Here is an 18,654-nt window from a genome sequence, read left to right on the forward strand (position 1 = left end):
TACCCACAAGTCCGTGTGGACAGATAAGTGGCGGAACAAGCCAATGGGGGAGACCAGATAAATTCCCCACGAGAAGAACTATGGTTCTCTCTGCTCTTAGAAAGGGGGATATACCCCCACACACACACTTCTTACACCCCACACGAAACCAACTCAGAGTGGGTGAAAGACCTAAATGTAAGGCCTGAGATTAAGCAACTCCTAGAAGAAAACACAGGGGAAATCCGCACGACCTCGGTCTCCACACTGACTCCATAGATACCAAAAGCACAGGCAACAAACACAAAAATGAACAAGTGGAGGGATCACATCAAACTAAGACGCGTCTGCGCAGCAGGGCAACCATCACAGATGGAAAGCAACGCACGAGGTGGGAAGTCAAATACCTGCTAAGAGATTAGTATCCAGAATACATGAGAAGCTCCGACCACTCACGAGCAAACATAAATAAGTAGATAATGATACCCTGGTTAAAAAATAGGCTAAGGACTTGAACAGACATTTCTCCGAAGACGCGGAAAGGGCAGACGGAGATACTTGAGATGCTCAGGAAGCGCCGATCGAAACCACGGTGAGGTGTCAGGGCGGCTAGTGTTTCAACGTATAAAAGGCGACAGTGTGGGCAAGGACGTGGAGGAGGGAGCCCTTGAACACTGTCGCTGCAGCCTTGTTTGCAAGTAACGGAACTTGGAAAGGTCTCTCTTGGCGAGCTCCCCACCTGTGACCGAGGGGATGGGGTTCTGGGCGTGGGGACCCACCGCCTCGGGCTCCCAAACATCGCCCACTGCGGTGTCTGCGCTTCACCGTGGAAGTGAGTGCAGGTGACAGAGAGGTGGACGATTGGCTGGTTGATGGGTGATAGATAGAAATGGCAGGTAGGTAGATTACAGAGGGATGGATGACGGACACATTGTAAGTAGACAGGCGACAGAACGATACTGTAGCTAGATGGGTGGCGGGTGGAGAGGCAGACACACGGAGAAATGCCTCAGACGTGGCTAAGAGCGGGAATTGCATTTATTTGCAGAAGCAGCGTGATGTCCACCCTGACGCAGCGCGGGGAGCAGATCGGATCCTGGGGACGTGGGTGCCTCCCACGCCTGCTGGTGCGACCTCACGGCACAGCACGCTCTTCCGCAGCCGCCCTCCCTCTGACACGGGACCGGAGGAGTGTCCCACGTTAGGAAACAGCCGCGCTTGACGCTCACCGCCGTGGACCGTTCTCCGGGGCGGAGGGACCCTGTGCCCCAGCTGCAGCGAGGTCCTTCGGGCAACAGTCCCACGCAGCACAGTTAACACAGCATTTGGTCTGCAAACCTTCCCATCTACTCACCACACGCATCCATCAGTCTCCACGCGGCCAGGCGACCCCCCTTTACAGAAGGGCCCCGGGCGGGGTGCCTCTGGACAGCACACCCTCCCATGCGCTCGGAGCAGGAGGCAGTCTGCCTCTATCCAGGTTCTTCCCGGCTTTTCAGGAAGGAGCCTGCGCACAAAGCAGGGTGTGTCTGGTGCGGCCGGGGGTCATCTCCCCAGACAGCGCGGCCCCCCGGTCCGAAAGCTAGAGCTGGTCTGAGGTGCCCACTGCTCTGGCGGAGAACAAAAGTCACTGGTTCCCTGCAGGGACCGCCCGGCTGAGCCGTGATGGGGCCAGAGAGGAAGTGCCTGCCCGCCTGGACGTCAGCCGTGGCCGGCAGCCCGGGCTCCACCTCAGCCCGGACAGGCCTCCTCTGCAGGAAGGGTGGGCCTGGGAAGCGGGTGTGGGCCGGGGGCCGTGCTGGGGCAGAGCCTGGGTGCGGTGCGCATGGCTGTGCGGGCCCCGTGCTGTGTGCGTGGAAGATAAGGGCTGGTGGGGGCGGAAAACCCACAAGCTGTGGGGCCACATACCCGCCCCCCCCCCAGCTGCTCGCCTTTCTGCTGAGACATTTCCATCCAGAAACAAAGGGAAGAGTAATCTGGGGAGGATTTAATACTCAGCAAAGAAGTATGCAAGCACAAGCCTGGTTTTGGCAGGAGGCAGCCCTCAAACACACAAGCACACACACACACATGCATGCACACACATGTGTGCACACACACACCAGCACATGTGCACACACAGGCACACAGACAAGCATACATGCACGCACACACATGTGTGCGCGCACACGCACATGTGCACACACATGTGTGCGCGCACACGCACATGTGCACACACAGGCACGCAGACAAGCATGCACGTGCACACATGTGCACACACAGGCACCTGCCCCACAGCTGTCCCCAGCATCCTCATATTTTCTCTTGCTTCTCAGTCATTTGCTGAAGCCTCCCCACTCCCAGCTGTCCCCCGGGAGGCCCAGGCTTTAAGAGTTCGAGCTGGACGTGCCCGACAAGCTGAGGTGACCCCGCTGCTCAGAGGGAACGGGGCGGCCAGCCCGCTCCTGCGTCGGAGAGGAGAGCACGGTGCCCTGTCTCCCGCTCACGCCTGAAACATGCAGACAACCGGAGCCTGTCCAAGGGGAGGGGAGCCAGCTCCCAGGCTCTCGGCCCGTCCAGGAAGAGGAGAGGACCTGAGCCTCGGTGGAGAGTGGCCCTTCTCCGTAGAAAGCGAGAGGGCTGAAAGCAGACAGCGGCGTCACGGGCAAAGCCGAGGGGGCCACAGCCAGCTGAGCTGGGCAGCGAGGCCGCAGCAGCTCCGGCCGTGGGGCCGTCTGGGTGGGGGCCGTGGGCTCTGTGGCACTTGAAGCTTAGACCATCTGGAGGGCCCACTTCATTAAGAAATACAAAATCACGAATACACAGTGGAGTCTGGGCCTCAGGGGACCTTGAACAGCAGGGAAGGAGGAGACAGAGCTGCAGCAGCAGAGACCCCGGTTCTGGCCCCCCCCTGCCCTCCCGGCTGCCCCAGCTCGGCCCTGCTGGTTCGGGCGAGGGTGGGGGAAGCAGATGAGGGGCGGCTCCGGGCCCTGCTCGGCCTGGTGCTCCCGTTCGACCTGTTCTACCGGCCCTGGGTTCAAACTGCTGGGCGACAGGAGCCGGTCCCAGGGACGGCCACCCCCCGAGGCCAGGCACACAGTGTAGCACAGTAATGAGCCCTCAGCTGCTGCAAATGTCACAGGACCAACAGCGCGGCCGCCCAGCTCCTCGGCTCCCGGTCCAGACCACAGAGAGAGAAGCCGCATCGTCCCTCTCAGGAATCCGTTGGCTCGTATCTGGAATGAGTGTCACCCGTGGCCTGGCCGCTGGGAGCCCGTGGGGGAGAGCGGGGTCACTCTGGGACGTGAGCCCAGCAGCGGGGATTGGACCGGCGATGGGGCGGGCGCCAAGACCCAGAAACCGCGCCCTCGTCCTCGGGGCGGCAGAGACCAGCCAAAGGTCTCGCGGAAAGGAGGCCAGTCCCCCGGGCCTGGGAGGCGTCCGCAGGGCAGAACCACAGGCATTGCTCAGACGGGATGGAGCCATGGGCAGTGTGGAAGGGGTCTGTCCCCCTCAGGGCCTCCCCACAGCCACAGGCATGTCTCCAGGGCATCTGCTGACCCACAAGGTGAACCTGAGGCCACACCAAAGCTGCTGAGCTCACCTGACAGTGTCCGGGCCCCCTCGCACCCTGAGGACACCCTCTGACTGTTTGGAGGCCCTCGTCGGGCGGTCTCCGGACAAGATGTAGGCTCCAGGGGAAGGGGTCCCGCAGCACAGAGGAGAAACAGGCTCGTGCGCTGAACCCCCATAAACCTGTATCCTGCCCTCGGCACCCCGACCCCGTGGACTGAGAAACAGCATCCGCGGTGCCTCCAGCAGGAAGAGACACAGAGGAGACAATGATGTGGGTGTGGGTGTGGGTGTGGCTGCGGAGGACCCTTCCTGAGCTCTCGGTCCAGACACCGAAGGGACAAGGACAGGCAGGTCTGACGTCAAGGGCGGGCTGAGCTCCCGCCCGGACCCTGCTCAGCGGCGACGTGGCAATGTGCATCCGGCCGCGCACAGGAGACAGCAGGGGCTTGGGAAGGAGGGAGCCGTGCTCAGGGCGGGGCCGGGAGGAGGGGAGAAGCCTCTGTGGCCCCCGGACGTGAACACCAGCCAGGGGAGCCTCGTCCCCAGCCCCAGAGGGCCTGCTCAGGGCTCGCGCCCAGATGCCCAGCGCGTGGCCGCTGCCTGTGCTCAGGAGGGGCTGCGAGTCGCCGTGCGCAGGGGCTCAGCGGATCTGCCCCTTCTGGTCTTCACCGCCTCTGTCTGGGGAGCGCACGCGGACTGTGGGTTGGTGGCCTGTCCACCATGCGTGGCTGCTCCTGGGTGGTCAGAATCGCTCATTTCCCACCCGGCCCCTCCTGCTCTCACACCCGCCACCCTTCCACGGGCCCGTGTGCAAGCCCACTGGTGACCATCACCTTCTGCTGTGGCCCGGAAGCCAATTCTTTTCATACGATTCCGTCTTGTGTCCACTTTTACCCATTTGCATGGTGCCAACGACATCCATCACATCACAGACGCACGGGGGTCAGGGACTGAGTTTGACGCTCTTTGCCAGGACACGGCACCCAGCACCGCGCTGTCCGCGTCGGAGCAGCCGTCACAGACTCCCGAGGCCGAGGCTGCCCTGCTCCGTCCCTGCCGCTCACTCTGCTCCCCTCCCTGAAACACGTGCTTCCAGAAGGAGCGAAGGCTTTGCTCACTCACCACCCGCAGTCACTGGCCCTCACCACGCACCAGACTGCATGCTGGGTAGCCAACAGGAGGAGACATACGAACACACACCCACACGTGTGCCACACGTGTGCACACATCCACACGTGCACACACTTCCACACATGCATCCACACGTGCACACACGCACCTGCATCAACATGCACACCCACACATATGCACACATCCACACGTGCACACACGCACCTGCATCAACATGCACACCCACACATATGCACACATCCACACGTGCACACACGCACCTGCATCAACATGCACACACCCACACATATGCACACATCCACACGTGCACACACGCACCTGCATCAACATGCACACACCCACACATATGCACACATCCACACGTGCACACACGCACCTGCATCAACATGCACACCCACACATATGCACACATCCACACGTGCACACACGCACCTGCATCAACATGCACACCCACACATATGCACACATCCACACATGTACACTTGCACGCTCATCCATATGTGCACATGCACACACATTTACACATGTGCACACACACACAGACACACCGAACACGCATGCACACACTAGAGATCAGAAGCACTACCCTAAGTCTCTTCTGTACCAGCCGAGGTTCAGTGGAAAGAGCACCTGCCCAGCTGCTCACCGAGTGGTGAGGCCTTGGACCACCGAACACCCTCCCTGAGACCCTTCCTCCGCACAGCGTGTGAGGACCCGCACCTCAGGCGCTGCCCCTCCCGGACCAGGAGCAGCAGCCGATCCTCCGGTTAAAATCCACGCAGAGAACAGAGCGAGCGAGAGGAGACCTGTGAGCCTGGCTGGTCAGGAGCAACATTTCAGCTGCACATGGAAGCAGCTACTGTTCAGCCCCCAAACCACGCTCAGGTGCCGACGAGGGAGCTGTCCTCGGGGCCACACGGGTGAATCCAGGCGGGTGACAGCAGCCACACAGAGTCACCACAAGGCAGTATGTCGCTGGCCCTGGGGAGCTCTCTGGTTCCGTGAGGCCGTGGGCACCGTCTGCCTGGTGCTGGAGGAGGGGCCTCGAGCGCCTGGCTTTGCTCCAGCCGATGGGAGAGGTAGGCAGCCCGGGGAAAGGGAGGGGGGTGACGACCACCCCGACAAAGCAGTGGCAGCCCATGCTTTGAGCTCAGGGGCACCGTGGTGCGGGGCTGGCGGGGGCTGGGAGCCAGAGAGGACCATCACGGCACACCTTCGACCAGCCAGGAGCCGAGACTTCTGACTGGGAAGCGGAACTCCGGGGCCGGGTGGGGAGGGGAGCTGCCTCCGACCCAGCCTGCAGCCTCTCACGGAGACGGCCGTGGGCCAGGGTCGGGGGTGTGCGGACACACGGACACTCAGGGCTGGCAGGGAGCACATCGCACCCCCTCGCACTCGGGGCACTTGACTTGGGGCCCGGACTCGGTGCCCAAGGGGCCAAGGGCGACTCTGCCGCCGCGAAGCCCTTCAGAGTGGCTTTCAGTCCCGTCGGAAGTCAGAGCTGCAGGCCCCACGGCCGCTCTTCCAGAACGCAGTCGCTGTGAAGAATAATTAGGTCTCTGTGGTCAGCCAGGTCCTGGCCCCTCGAGGGCTTTTTAACTCCAGACATGAGGTTGCCTTCATTTCCTGGTGCTCCTGGCGTGTCCTGACCACCTCCCCCAATCCTGAATTATTTATCAGCATCCTGACACCATCGAAACAGAAACCGGTGCCAACCAAGCTCGTCCCATCTCATTTCCCGGCGGATGTGGGGGCAGCAGACCGGGAGAAGCCGGCGGCTCCAGTCCTGTTGTCTCCACCGGGCAGCTCTCTGCAGTTGGAGGCGTGAATGCTGCCCTGCCCCCGACAGGCCCTGCAGGTGGCCCCGGACTCCAGGTGACCCCTCAGAGCTGCGTTTTCTCAGAAACACCTTCCGATGGTGTTGTCACAGCCCCAGTCCCAGCATGAGAGTCCTGGCGTCTGTGCTGACGATGTCCCGGAGAGAATGTCTATTTTAGCCCACATGATGTGCATATTTAATGTCAATTCAGTAAACGGACGACTGGCACCTGCTGCTCAGCCTCCTGTGCCAGTTCCTCCGTAGGGAGCTCTGCGGGGACCCCAGGGTCCCGCATTGGAAGTCAGGCGATGACGATCCGAGAGCTCGACTCCCTCCAGGATGGCACTGAAGTGGGCTGCGTGGCGTGGCCGCCAGCTCTCCTCCAGCCACAGGCCACGCGAGCAATCCCGAGATCGGCTCCCACCTCATTTCCCACGGAAATCCGGGCTTTCAGCGCGGGACCACGGGCAGGGACGAGGAGGCATGACCAGATCAGCGTGGAACCACAGGATAGGATGTGAGCCACCCCATGTGGGCCCGGCGTGGCCTCCCCCGGCCGTGGCGACATCCCTCGGCCAGGCGAGGCAGCGTCAACAAAGGGCACAGCAGGGAGATGAGTCTTGGTTCGGTTCTGCAGTTTCTGGGACGGCCTCGCGGAACCAGCACCTCTGGACGCTCTGAAGTCGCTTCCCCTCCCCACGTCCGTGGGTGTCGCCGCGCACCCACGAGCTCCACCTCCGCGCCAGCCTCTGCGTCCCTGCCGGGAGCGTCCTGGCAGAGAGCCCCGGAGAACCTCCAGCCCCGAAAACCCCGCAAAGGCTGCACCCCCGAAGCCCCTCGCTCTGTGACGGCTCCAAGGCTCAGCTCCAAAGTCACGGGACACCATGACTCAGTTTCTAAACTTGGGAGTCTAACAGCAGCGTGCCGGAGGGATCATCACGAGGAATAAACGAGTTACTATGTGAGGAGTGTTTGGCCTCACTTCATAGCTATTTTTTAAATATGTTTTTATTGATTAGAGAGAGAGAGGAAGGAAGAGAAACTTCGACGTGAGAAACATCGATTGGCCGCCTCCTGCACGCCCCCTGCTGGGGACCGAGCCCACAACCCAGGCATGTGCCCTGACCGGGAATCGAACTGGCCACCTCTTGGGGCAGGGTCAACGCTCAGCCACTGAGCCACACCAGCCGGGCCATCATAGCTGTTATTATAAAGAACTGGGGCCGTCTCATCTCACGGTGAGTATATGTGACTGCCCCAGGACGTGGCCAGGCCCATACATATTAGATGAGCCCGACGTTACTTTGGCAGCGGAACAAGCCCCACCCCCTTGGCTCTGACAAGCGGCAGGTGAGCCTGCAGGTGTCTGATTCCCTCGTCTCCGAACGAGCTTCGAGTCTGTCCGAGCTGCCTTCTCTGTGAACCGACTGGGTCCGGCCGCTTTCCACCGCGGCCGAGGGAGGCTCTGCAGCGTCCGGCGGCCCTGCGGGGTTCTCGTGACCCCCCCGGGACCACGGTGCTCCATGTCGGAGCAGCTCTGGACACCCCTGGGAGGCAGCTCCTAGTTCTTCTCAAAAACAGTCTCCCCTCCACACCCTCTGAGAGACACGCTCGAACCCTAACCCAGCCCGTGAAGTCTGTGAAGTTCAGCAAACCAGTGAGCAGAGGGGAGACCATCACTCCCCACCCCGAGATGGAGACCAGACTCCGAGGCCGGGTGCCCCCGAACCCCCACCCAGAGGGGGTGGGCTCAGCCAGAGGAGCACACAGGGCGGGAGAGGTCGGGTGGGGGGGCGATCTCAGCAGGAAGTGGAGATTCTGGGCAGCTAAGTCGGGGCCTCGGGTCCAGAAGTTGGGGTGCACAGGAAGGGCAGCAGCTGCAGGGTGTGGGAGGGAGGAGAGGGGCTCCTCTCCAGGCCTGGTTTGGGGCCTCCCCCGGAGGGTGGGGCTGTCAGCGGCTCCTCAGCTGGGGCTGGGGAGGGGCTCGTCCAGCAACCACCCAGCAACTGTGCCCCCATCGGTGCCTCTTTCAGACCCCACCCTGCTGTGGCCAAGGGGCCGGGATGAAGGCCAGGGCTCCGCGGCCTCCTCTGCTTGGCCCTGAGCTGGTGAAACAGGACACCCCAGGAGGAGACCGAAGGGAAGGAGTCACGGCCAAACAGACACGCCCTCGGCCAGCGGAGCCCAGGGGCCGGAGAGGGGCCCGGGAAGACGGCCAGGTGCTTCCTCTCCGTCCCTCCGGGTCCGTTTCCCCAGAAAGGAGGGCCTCGGCTCGGGGTGAACCCGCCCGCCCCACCCAGGGCTTAGACGAGTGTGTGAACCCTGCTTGGCGGAGCCTTTTCTGCTCGGAGAAGAGACATATCGGTGTCTCAGGAGGCCCGAGGCTCGGTCTGCAGGGGTCTGGTGTGGCCTCTGCCTGCCCTGGACCATGTGGGCACCCTGAGGGCCTGTCTCCCGCTGCCCGCAGCTCCCCAGGGAGGTGGCCCGCCACTGGTCACCACCTGTCCCGAGGCCCCACTTCTCCCGGCCTCACCACGCGTGCAGCTGTGTCTGCTCCGCACTGACCGATACCGGGAGCAGCTCGGCGGAGACACGCAGGGCCCGCTCCTGTGGGCGCGCGAGAGTGGCCACTGCTCCCAGAGTCCCAAGAGCCGGCTGACAGCCGAAACCACGCTGGAGAGGGAGCTTCTCCACATGGGGTCAGCGGAGGCCGGCCACCCCTGGACCCTGGTCTCACCGCCCACACCCACGCTGGCGTTTCCCATGCTGCTTCTCCTCAAGTAGATGCTTCTTCCCGTTACCGTCAGATGCGGTGCTGAGCGGCCGATCCAGACCCAGAGCGACAGGCTCCGCCGGATCACAGTGGCAACACGTGGCAGAGCCCACTGGTGTCCTGACCCCAGACCCACGATCTTTCCACGCTGCCTGAGTGGGTCCCTGCCCAGACCCACTGCTGGCAGACTGTGCGGCCGTGGGAAGGGGGTGTGACGCCCCGGGCCTCGGTTTCCCCCCCACACACGCGGGTAACGCTGGGCACTCCGAGAGCAGCCGTGAGCGAAGGTGGGGAAAGCCACGTAAGGGGGCAGGAGGTGCCGGCTCACAGGCCGCATCCACACCAGCGGCCACCGCCACACCCCCTGATGGCTCACCGCACCGGGTTCCAGGTCAGCCCCGTGGAAAACCCTCCGAGACTGACCACGAAGTGTGGCGTGAAGATGACACTGGGCGTTTTTTCCAAAAGTTCATCAACTTCAATTACATCCAAGAGTATCAGCACCTGAGTCAGTGAGACCAAGGAGACGCTTCGAGGGGACGTTTATTCCCCACGGAGCCGCGCAGGGGTGAGGCGGGCCCCTGGCGGTGAGGGGTGCACCGAGTTTCTCCTCCGCTTGCTGTGTGGCCGGGAGGGGGTGAACGTTTGGGGCGCGCACCCGCACTCCGGCTGTGGGGAGCACCGAGGGGAGCGGCACCCGGCACCCACCATCAGCCCACGTGGCGACGTCCATGTGACACGTGTGCTGCCCCCAGCTCAGCTACACGGCAGGCGGGTGGCTGACTTGCCACCAGCTGTCTCCAGCCGTGGACCCTGTCTCCGCTGTCCCAGCCCCCAGGCAGCCTGACCCTGGCCTGGACACAGAATAGTTCACAGGCCAACGTCGCTTCCCGGGACCACGTCCAGCCGCCCAGATGAGTCGAGAGACCCGAGTCACCACAGAGTGAGGGTGATTCTCCACAGGACACTGAGGGGACCCCAGGGGCTGGGTCTCCATCTCCTGCGGCAGCGATGTCACCAGGGGCCAACCCGCTGACCGAGCCGGGGGCAGCGCCACCCCCTGGGCCTCCTCCAGCCGCGTCCTGGCGGCCTCGACGGCTCCCTTCAGCCGGGACAGCTTTCGGAGGACCGTGGCCACCACCACGCCCGGACGGCCTCTTCTGTGAGGAGCTTCCCCAACGGATGGATTCGCACCCCACGCACATCTCGGGTTTGTGACAGAAATGGGTACAAGTGCTTCTCCGCAGACAGAGCTTAAAATAAAGAAACATCCAGGTTCTGTGGGGCCAACACAGCCCTGTGGTTAGGGAAGAGCCCCCCTCTCGGGAGCCAGCGCTGCCGGGTTTAAATCTCGCCTGAATCTCCTGTCTACCCCCCGGGACATCAGCCCTCCTGAATCTCCTGTCTACCCCCCGGGACATCAGCCCTCCTGAACCACCTGTCTACCCCTCCCCCCGGGACGTCAGCCCCCCGAGCTCCGTGATGGCACAGTCACAGCCTGGGGTCTGATGGGCGTCCGCACACCCCTCACCCTGGGCGGTGCAGGCGCCCAGCACAGGAGGGGGACCGAGAGGAACCCCGCACAGACACTCACAAATGTCAAACAAACTCCACGAGTCTGAACCTGGTCTCCTTCCCCTTTGACAGCCACGGGCATGAGAAGCCAGGGCCCACCAGCCCTCCCTCCGGGCGTTGCTGAGCACGGTGGCACCTGTGCTCCAGGCGGAGGCTGGGTCCGTGGAAGGGCAGCTGGCCGCCTGAGGCCAGCGCTCGTAACGCGAGCTGCACGTCCGTCCTGACCGGGCCCGCGTGACGACGCCCAGCGGCTCCCACACCACCCCAGACACTCCTCCTCACACACTTCTCGAGGATGTCGTCGTTGTCTTTGAGGGGTAGGGCCGGGGACACACTGAGCTCATTGTCGTATCTACAAAATGAACGTCTTCCTCTCTAATTACAGGGCCAACGTGGGCCGCCGGCGCCCGTAATTACAGGACGAACGGAACCGTGAGAGCCCGTCGGGACCCTGACTGTGCCCGCGACCCTGAGTCCTGGCACGCCGCGTCCAGGGATGAGCTCATTTCGGAAACGGCGCCCGTGTCCCTGAGTGGGTCCGTCCCCGGGGGACAGCGTCCCCGAGACCAGGGGCCCCGCTGATCCGAAGGGCAGGACAGTCACATCTGGCCAGCGAGGTGCAGGCTGTTCTCCGAGTTTGGGGAGATTGAGCTTTGCCGTCACACGAGGTTGGGATGGGCCCGAGGTCTTTCACGTAGAAGCACCACAGAGAATGACGTCCGTCATTAAGAAGCACAGAGAGCGTGTGGGAATCTGTGTCATGCACGCGTGTGTGAGGTACGTACATGGGACTTACACACGTGCAGTGTGGGAGGAATGTGGAAACACCTGGACACCTTCCTCCAGAGAAGCCGCGTGGCCCCGGAGCCCCCCCAACGGCCGAGGCTCCGGCTCACCTTCCAAAGCCTTACCTCCGGGCATCTGACCCTCCTCCCGTCTCCCTGCCGAGAGCAACTGGGGCTGCGACCGGTCTTGCTTTGTTTGTGCCCCGCCAGGCCCGTCCCAGGGCCCCTCACCCACCGGGGGCCAGGGAAGAGCTGCTCCTCTAGTGACCGAAAATGTCGCCTCGAGTCCTGGGACCCTGTGAGCAATTACGAGCCCCCTGTCCTCCCACCGCGGCGTCTGTTCACGGTGCTGGAGCCACGTCCACCGGGCACGTCCACGCCGCCCGAGGCCACACACCCGTCTGCCGGGCCCCCGCCCTGTGGCCGCCCGCACAGAGCCCTGCCTCACCCGTGGCCACCGGCTCAGCACCGTCTCCCGGACGCTGGGGTCGGTGCTGTGCTGCCCGCTGTCTCCCTCCTCCGGCGTCCTGACCGGGTCTGTGACGCCCCCACGCCCCCTGCAGGGCCCACACCAGGCCCAGACCTCTCGCCCCAGGGACGAGGGGAAACAGGCAAAGGGAGAAAGCGGCGCCCGGCGCCCCGAGGAAGCGGGTCCTTTACAGGAGAAGGCGGCGTGGGCAGCACCCCCGTGTGACCTGCCCGCCAGCGATGCCGACAGCCGCTCGGGAGAGACGAGGAAGAGTGACAGGCGGCCAGAAGGAGCATCGGAGATGGAAAGAAAAGGAAGAGAAACAGAACGGCGGGGGGGTGGGGGAGACCTGGAGGGAGGTGCAGAGGGTCGCAGCCGGCAGGGGGCGCCCTGCACCTCACAACCGGAAGGTCCCCCCCCAGCTCTGACTCCACGGGGGGGAGGGGCGGTTCCGCAGGCTTATCAGAAACACCCAGCGCTGTGAACCCCCAGACCCAAACCCAGGCGGAGCAGAGCCCGGCCTCCCCTCCATGGCTCTGAGGGTTCGCACGGGCACGGGCCCTGGGAAGGGGGCTCCCAGTGGGTATGGACGTGTCCCTCAAAGCGCCCCAGTTAGGTGTGAGATACTTGTTCTCCAGACACGCGGGGAGCTGAAGCTGCCGTCTCCAGACGGGCACTGGGCCTCCGTGTCCTCGGTGACAGAGGCCCAGAAGGAGGCTCCCCGGAGGGCTCCCAGTCCCTGCTGTGGCCGAGGGGCCGGCTCCCGGGGCGAATCACAGCACAGGCCGAGGGCAGCGCAGTCACAGTTTCTGGAAAGAGTCTGTTACGACGGAGCACCCGGGGAAGGGGGGACCACAGTGATAGTGTCCGAAGGTAGAGCGATGATTCGGATAATTAACGTCTGAGGAATCTCGTGTCCTGGACGAGCAGCGGCTTCTGGGTCGCGGTTACCTGCAGCTATGAATTTTTCGTTCTGAAATGCGTGCGGGGCTCGGCTGAGACCTCCCCGCGATGCAGGGTCGGGGTCGTGGGGTCGTCACAGTTCACACCCCTTCCTGGGCGCGGTCGGGTTCCACAGACCGGCTGAGGCCGCGTGGGGGCTGCTAACGACACTCGCGTGTCCAGCCGCTCCTGCGGAGGACGCAGACCTCAAGGGAGTGAAGTGACCCCCCGGGCACAGCCGTGTCCTGAGTCCTCACATGGCTCCCTCGGGCGTCCAGGCCCCACGGGCCTGCAGCTGGCTTCTCCAGAAACCGAGAGATGGTCCCCTAGACGGCCGCCCGACCTCGCGGTTCCAGAGAAATGAGCCCTCTTCACAGGGGTGTGTGCAGACGCCACCCTCTCTTTGTTCCTGACACACTCAGACCCTCGGGTCGCGTCGAGGTGGGGACAGGGCCCGCGGCCCCAGACAGCGCGCTGACAGCTCTTTCCCGGTGCCCCAAGGTGGCGAAGGTTGGCTGTTGGGGGCAACATTCCTGGAGGCCGGAGGGAACCGGTGTTGACGGGCGCGGAGCGTCTGGGCTCCTCCCCTCGCTGAGCCGCAGCTGGGCGACGCTGGGACCCACGAGTGAGCTGAGACAGCACCCACCCCGCTCCGTCCTCCGTAGCCCCCTTCACTGTCCTGCCGACAGAACGCGGGGTGGGGCAGATCTGCATCCCGGGCCGAGCTGGCTTTCTGGGGAGCCCCTGGCTTCGGCTTCTGGAATGTCTGCAGATACAGGCAGATGTGAGGGATTTTTCTCCACGAAAGGGAATTTCCTGCGGTGTTTCTCGTCTGTCTGCTTCAGGACGAGGGCACATGTCTGCCTGCGGCCTCGTCTGCTCACGGAACCTGAGGAACCCGCCGAGCTCGGGGGAGACGCTCGGGAGGGGACGAGCAAAGCGATGCACATCTGAGCAGGTCCCAGAGCAGCCACAACTGCCGGACGCCCCCTGGGCCCCGGTTCACGGCTGTGAACAGGTCTGTCCCTAGTCCCAGCCGGGTCCCTGAGGCTCCCCCGTGCCGAGTGAGGCCCGAGCTCAGAGGGGGACACGAGCGACCCTCAGACGAATGGTCCACTGACCAGCCTTGCAGCTGGAACCAAAGTTCTTCAGAAAACATCCCTCAACCAGACGGAACGCCAAACCCAAGACCACGTTCGTTCTGGGTCTGTGGAGTGTTTTCTTTAATTAATATTTGATTATATTAATTTTTTTTTTCTTTATTGATTTTAGAGAGAGAGGGAGAGGAAGAGAGAAACCTTGATGAGCGAGAACATCGACTGGCCGCCTCCTGCACGCCCCGCACTGGGGATCGGCCCACACCCTGGGCCTGTGCCCTGACCGGGAGTCGAACCAGCGACCTGTTGGTGCAGGGTCGATGCTCAACCACTGAGCCACACCGGCCGGACAATGGTAATAATTATTAAGACAAGTGGGCTGTTTCCTTCTGAAGGTTATTATTTTGAATAATAGACTCATAATTTAATAGTAATTTATCCAACAGAGCGTCCAGCTTCCGCTAAGTATCAGGTGTGAGGGCGCAGACAAGGAGTCGCAGCTCGAGGGAGCCGTGAGCGGGGGGCTAACGGGGCAGAAAGGACGAGAGCAGCCAGCAGCATGTGCTCAGGGGGGCCGGGGGCAAGCAGGCATCTCCTGAAACACGAGCAGGATGTTGTCGTCCAAGATGAGGACACTGACCAATGGGGGCTGCAGGACAGGAAGGTGTCGTGACTGGAGGTGAAGCGGGGCGGAGGCCGCGGACCGTGGCGTGGGCTCGTGGGGGCCTCAGAAGACAGACGGGGCGGGGGACCCACAGAGCCTGGACGATGACCCCGGGAGGGGCAGAGAGGGGCGTGGGCGCTAAGGGCGGCCGGTGACGGGCTCCCTGACGGGCGGCCCAGGGCAGTGGCCATGGCAGAGAACGTCGCCAAGAACAGGACCTGGGACAGTGGACGAGGACCTGGTTTGTGCCGAAAGATGGTGGGTTCGGATCTGAACATAAAGAACGTGGTTTCCTGACCATGGAAACAGGTCAGCGAGCGGAGACGCAGCGGCAGAGTCGGGCTGAGATCTGTGGGGGCGAAACTGAGACGGGGACCGAGGACGGAGAGTCCGGTCGCTGCCTGGAGCCCGAGGGGGGACCCAGGGCAGGACGGGACACCCAGCCCAGTCCCTCCTCCCAAATCCTCAGAGTCCCTGGTCCAGCCGAGCGCCTTCCTGCGGATGCAGGAAACCCAGGCCAGGGTCCACCTCACAGTTGCTCTGCAGCCAGAAGGCCCGGTGCGTCAGTGGCCCTGGGTGTCGGTACGTGGCCTCTGGGAGCCGGTGTTGCCTTGGCAACCAGGATAGCTGCACCCACACCAGGTGCCTCAAAGAGCCCGCTCCCTCGGGCCTCAGGGTGGAGCCACGTTCCTGCGTCATGTCTCACTGCCCTGCCCAGAGCGTCCCCGAGGAGAAACGCCGCAGGGCAGGGTCCCCTTCCCAACAGCCGGGCATGGAGTGGCTTGGGGGCCGAGGAGCGCGGGCTCGTCTGGCGTTGGTGTGACTTCTGAAGAAAGGACACGAGAGCCGATCCGTGGCCAGAGCTCCGTCCGCAGCGGAGCCGGCCCCCAACCCCCTGCAGGACACGTGTCTCCCAGACAGACCTCCCGTCTGGAATCTCCAACGCGGTGCAGCCTGGCCTGAGGCTTCCTCCAAGCAGAGCCCCCCGGGCCCAGTAGTGCCCGGAGCACAAGCTGAGCTCTTGGGGGGCAAAGGCTCTTCAACGCGGAGGGCCTCGGGGAGTCCTGCGGGGAAGCAGCCCAAACATGCTCCAGCATGGGGCCCGGCCCTCACCCCGACCGGCTCCCTAGCGAGAAGCCCACTGGTTGCCGAGGCTCAACTTTGGAGACTCCAGCTGTGCCCACTGCGCGCTGTTCCTGCGGGTCCCGAGCAGCGCAGAGCGGTCCTCACTGTGGGGCGGGCGGGGCGCTGAGCCCTCCTACCCGGGGGCGCTGGTCCTTGGCTCCAGGGGGTAAGGCCAGGTCCTCATGTGCCCCAAGCCAGCGCCCCACCTTCTCTCTGCTCGGCCCAGCTGGGCAGCAATGCCATCTCCCGGGGTCCATCTCCCGGGTCCATCTCCCGGGTCCATCTCCCGGTTCCATCTCCCGGGGTCCTTCCGGTCCCTCCCACAGCTGCTCAGCTTCCTCCCTCACACCCCGCTTCTCCCGCCTCCTCACATGGACAGCCATGTTCACCCCCACACCCCGCTTCTCCCGCCTCCTCACATGTACAGCCATGTTCACCCCCACACCCCGCTTCTCCCGCCTCCTCACATGAACAGCCGTGTTCACCCCCACACCCCGCTTCTCCCGCCTCCTCACATGAACAGCCGTGTTCACCCCCACACCCCGCTTCTCCCGCCTCCTCACTTGAACAGCCGTGTTCACCCCCACACCCCGCTTCTCCCTCAAGTGTCACCGGACACACCTGGGTGGCCATTCCATCCGCGCCCCCCGGGGTGCAGGCCCCCGTCCCTTCCAGCTCACGGCACTCTTCGCTGCAGGGCTGTCTGCCCAGCTCCCTGCCGCCAGGTCTCCATCCGAGGAGGTGGCCCAAATGCAACCCCTCCTGCCGCACACCCCACGGGCCCAGGCTGCTCACGTCAGGGCCCGGCGTCCGGTGACCACCCTCAAGCACTGGGCAGCTCAGGCCCTTCCCAGGCCGCGTCCAGCTCTCTCAGGACAGCTGCCCTCGAACCACCCGGCAGGGCCCAGGGTGCAGGGACCTGAGCCCCGACCCTCTTGGCTCCTGCGTGACAACGAGGAGCCTGGGCTGCCGGGACCAGGGACCAGCCCGGGCCTGACCCAGCCCCGCGGGGAGGGGGCCTGAGGGGATGTTGCTGCTCCATGACTCAGCCCAGGTCTGAGTCCTCGTCACGAGAAGAAAATGTTGTTCTGTGTTAACTGGCCGATGTGCGAGGGGCCGTTTCCAGTGTGTGCAGCTAGCGGCCCCGTGTAAACCTGAAACTGCTGCAAATGTCCGGTGCCAGTGACGCCTCAATTCGGGAAGGAGACGCAAACAGCAGCCCCCCAGGCTCAGCCCACACGGGAGCCTGACACAGCGGGTTCTCCATGCTGGGCCCCTCGCACATCGGGGTGCGCTCCGCGTGCGGAGCCTGGGGCACCCTGAGGCCCGGGGTCGCTGTCTCCCTGTACATGGCGCAGGTCCCACAGGCGCCACCATCGCGCCCAGCACCCTCAACCCTGCTGGCTGAGGCCCCCGGTCCTGTGCCGACGGCTAATCCGGCTCCTCTGATCTCGGCCCTGCCGGGAACGTGTGGGGGAAGCCGAGACCCTCTGGGGTCACTGCGGCGAGGCCGGTGAGACCCCGGCCGTCTCAGGACCGGCTTCCTGGGGAGGAGGCTGGAGCAGGCCGTCAGCAAAATGGTGCTGAGGCCCCGGCCCAGCCGCGCGGCCCCCGCCTGAAATGGCCGGAGGTTTCCGCCGCTCGGAAAACACGCTTTCCCTTGGCTGGGACTCTTGAGCCTCAGCCAGGACTCAGAGGTCCACCGGACGAGCAGCCCCAAGTCCTGGCGACAAGAGGAGGGCAGCCCAGCCTCCCAGGCCAGGCGGAAGCGCTGGCCGCTGGGCTCCCCGCCGCCGTCCACGCAGGCCCTGCCGCTCAACCTCGGTGAGGCCGCCGCGCTGCCCAAGGCGCCCCACAACCAGTCGTGCTCCCCCGAGAAAGAAAAGCACCAGAGGATGTCCTCCCCCAAATCCGGGCCCTCACAAGCCAGCACGGGCCGCCTCCCTGCCCGGCGGTCCGAGGGGCCTGCCTCCGTCCCCGCGCCGCAGGCCGCAGCTGGGGTCCCCTGCGCCTCCGTTCCCTTCGGGGGCCGCTCTCCGTCTTCTTCCCCCCAGAGCGTAAGCCCAGGCCCCCCCAGAAAGGCGATGCTCCCCTGCCTCCCTGACTTGAACCCCTCGGCCTGCTTTGTGAAACTTCCCGAGGCCACAAGTCCCGTCAGAGCTTTCGTTTTCGGGAAAGAAAGAACGAAACGGAGGCAGAAAGCAGCACTCGGACTCACGCTCATCCAGGAGGGCGCAGCTGCGGGAAGGAGCTGAAATCCAGGGCCCCCGACCCCCGAGGAGGGCTGGGTGTGAAGGGCGGCTCTCGCGCTCGCTCGGCCGGCGCAGGAGCCCGGCGGCAGGCACACATCCACGGCTGATGCAAGATGCCTTTGCGAGAAACCTCACATTCTGGGGATTCCTGGGCCGGCGCCAGCGCCCAGCGTCCAGCACATGTGGTTTCCATTAGGACGGGGCCGGGAGGGAGGAGGAGGCACCAATCAGAGCTGTTTTCTGTTTGGAGACTAGTTCTTCTGTTTGCAGACTAGTTCTCCAAACGTGGTCTCCCCAGGGACCGCGGGCCGAGCGGGAAGGAAAGATGTCCGACCGCGGGACGGTCTTAAAGGCGCAGCCGCCCCCGCCCCCGCCCCCGCCCCTGCGTGGAACACGGGTCCCCACCGGCGACCCCACCTGGTTTTCTCACTCGGCTGATGCTGCAGGAACAGCTAAGGCTGGGGTCCTCTCCCGCGTGGGGCGTGCAG

At 64.0% G+C, this 18,654-nt stretch overlaps 1 protein-coding gene across 1 annotated transcript in view; it reads right to left on the reverse strand.

Moving 5' to 3' along the window:
- Window positions 1-18,264, reverse strand: part of DDR2 (discoidin domain receptor tyrosine kinase 2) — a 50,698-nt gene extending 32,434 nt beyond the window's left edge. The window contains exon 1 of the mRNA XM_036272993.1: window positions 18,133-18,264. The gene's annotated coding sequence lies outside the window, so the exon portion shown is untranslated. The remainder of the gene's footprint in view (window positions 1-18,132) is intronic.
- Window positions 18,265-18,654: the final 390 nt, after the last annotated feature.

The sequence above is a fragment of the Molossus molossus genome, unplaced genomic scaffold (genome assembly GCF_014108415.1).
Source record: "Molossus molossus isolate mMolMol1 unplaced genomic scaffold, mMolMol1.p scaffold_m16_p_20, whole genome shotgun sequence".
Classification (NCBI taxonomy): Eukaryota; Metazoa; Chordata; class Mammalia; order Chiroptera; family Molossidae; genus Molossus; species Molossus molossus.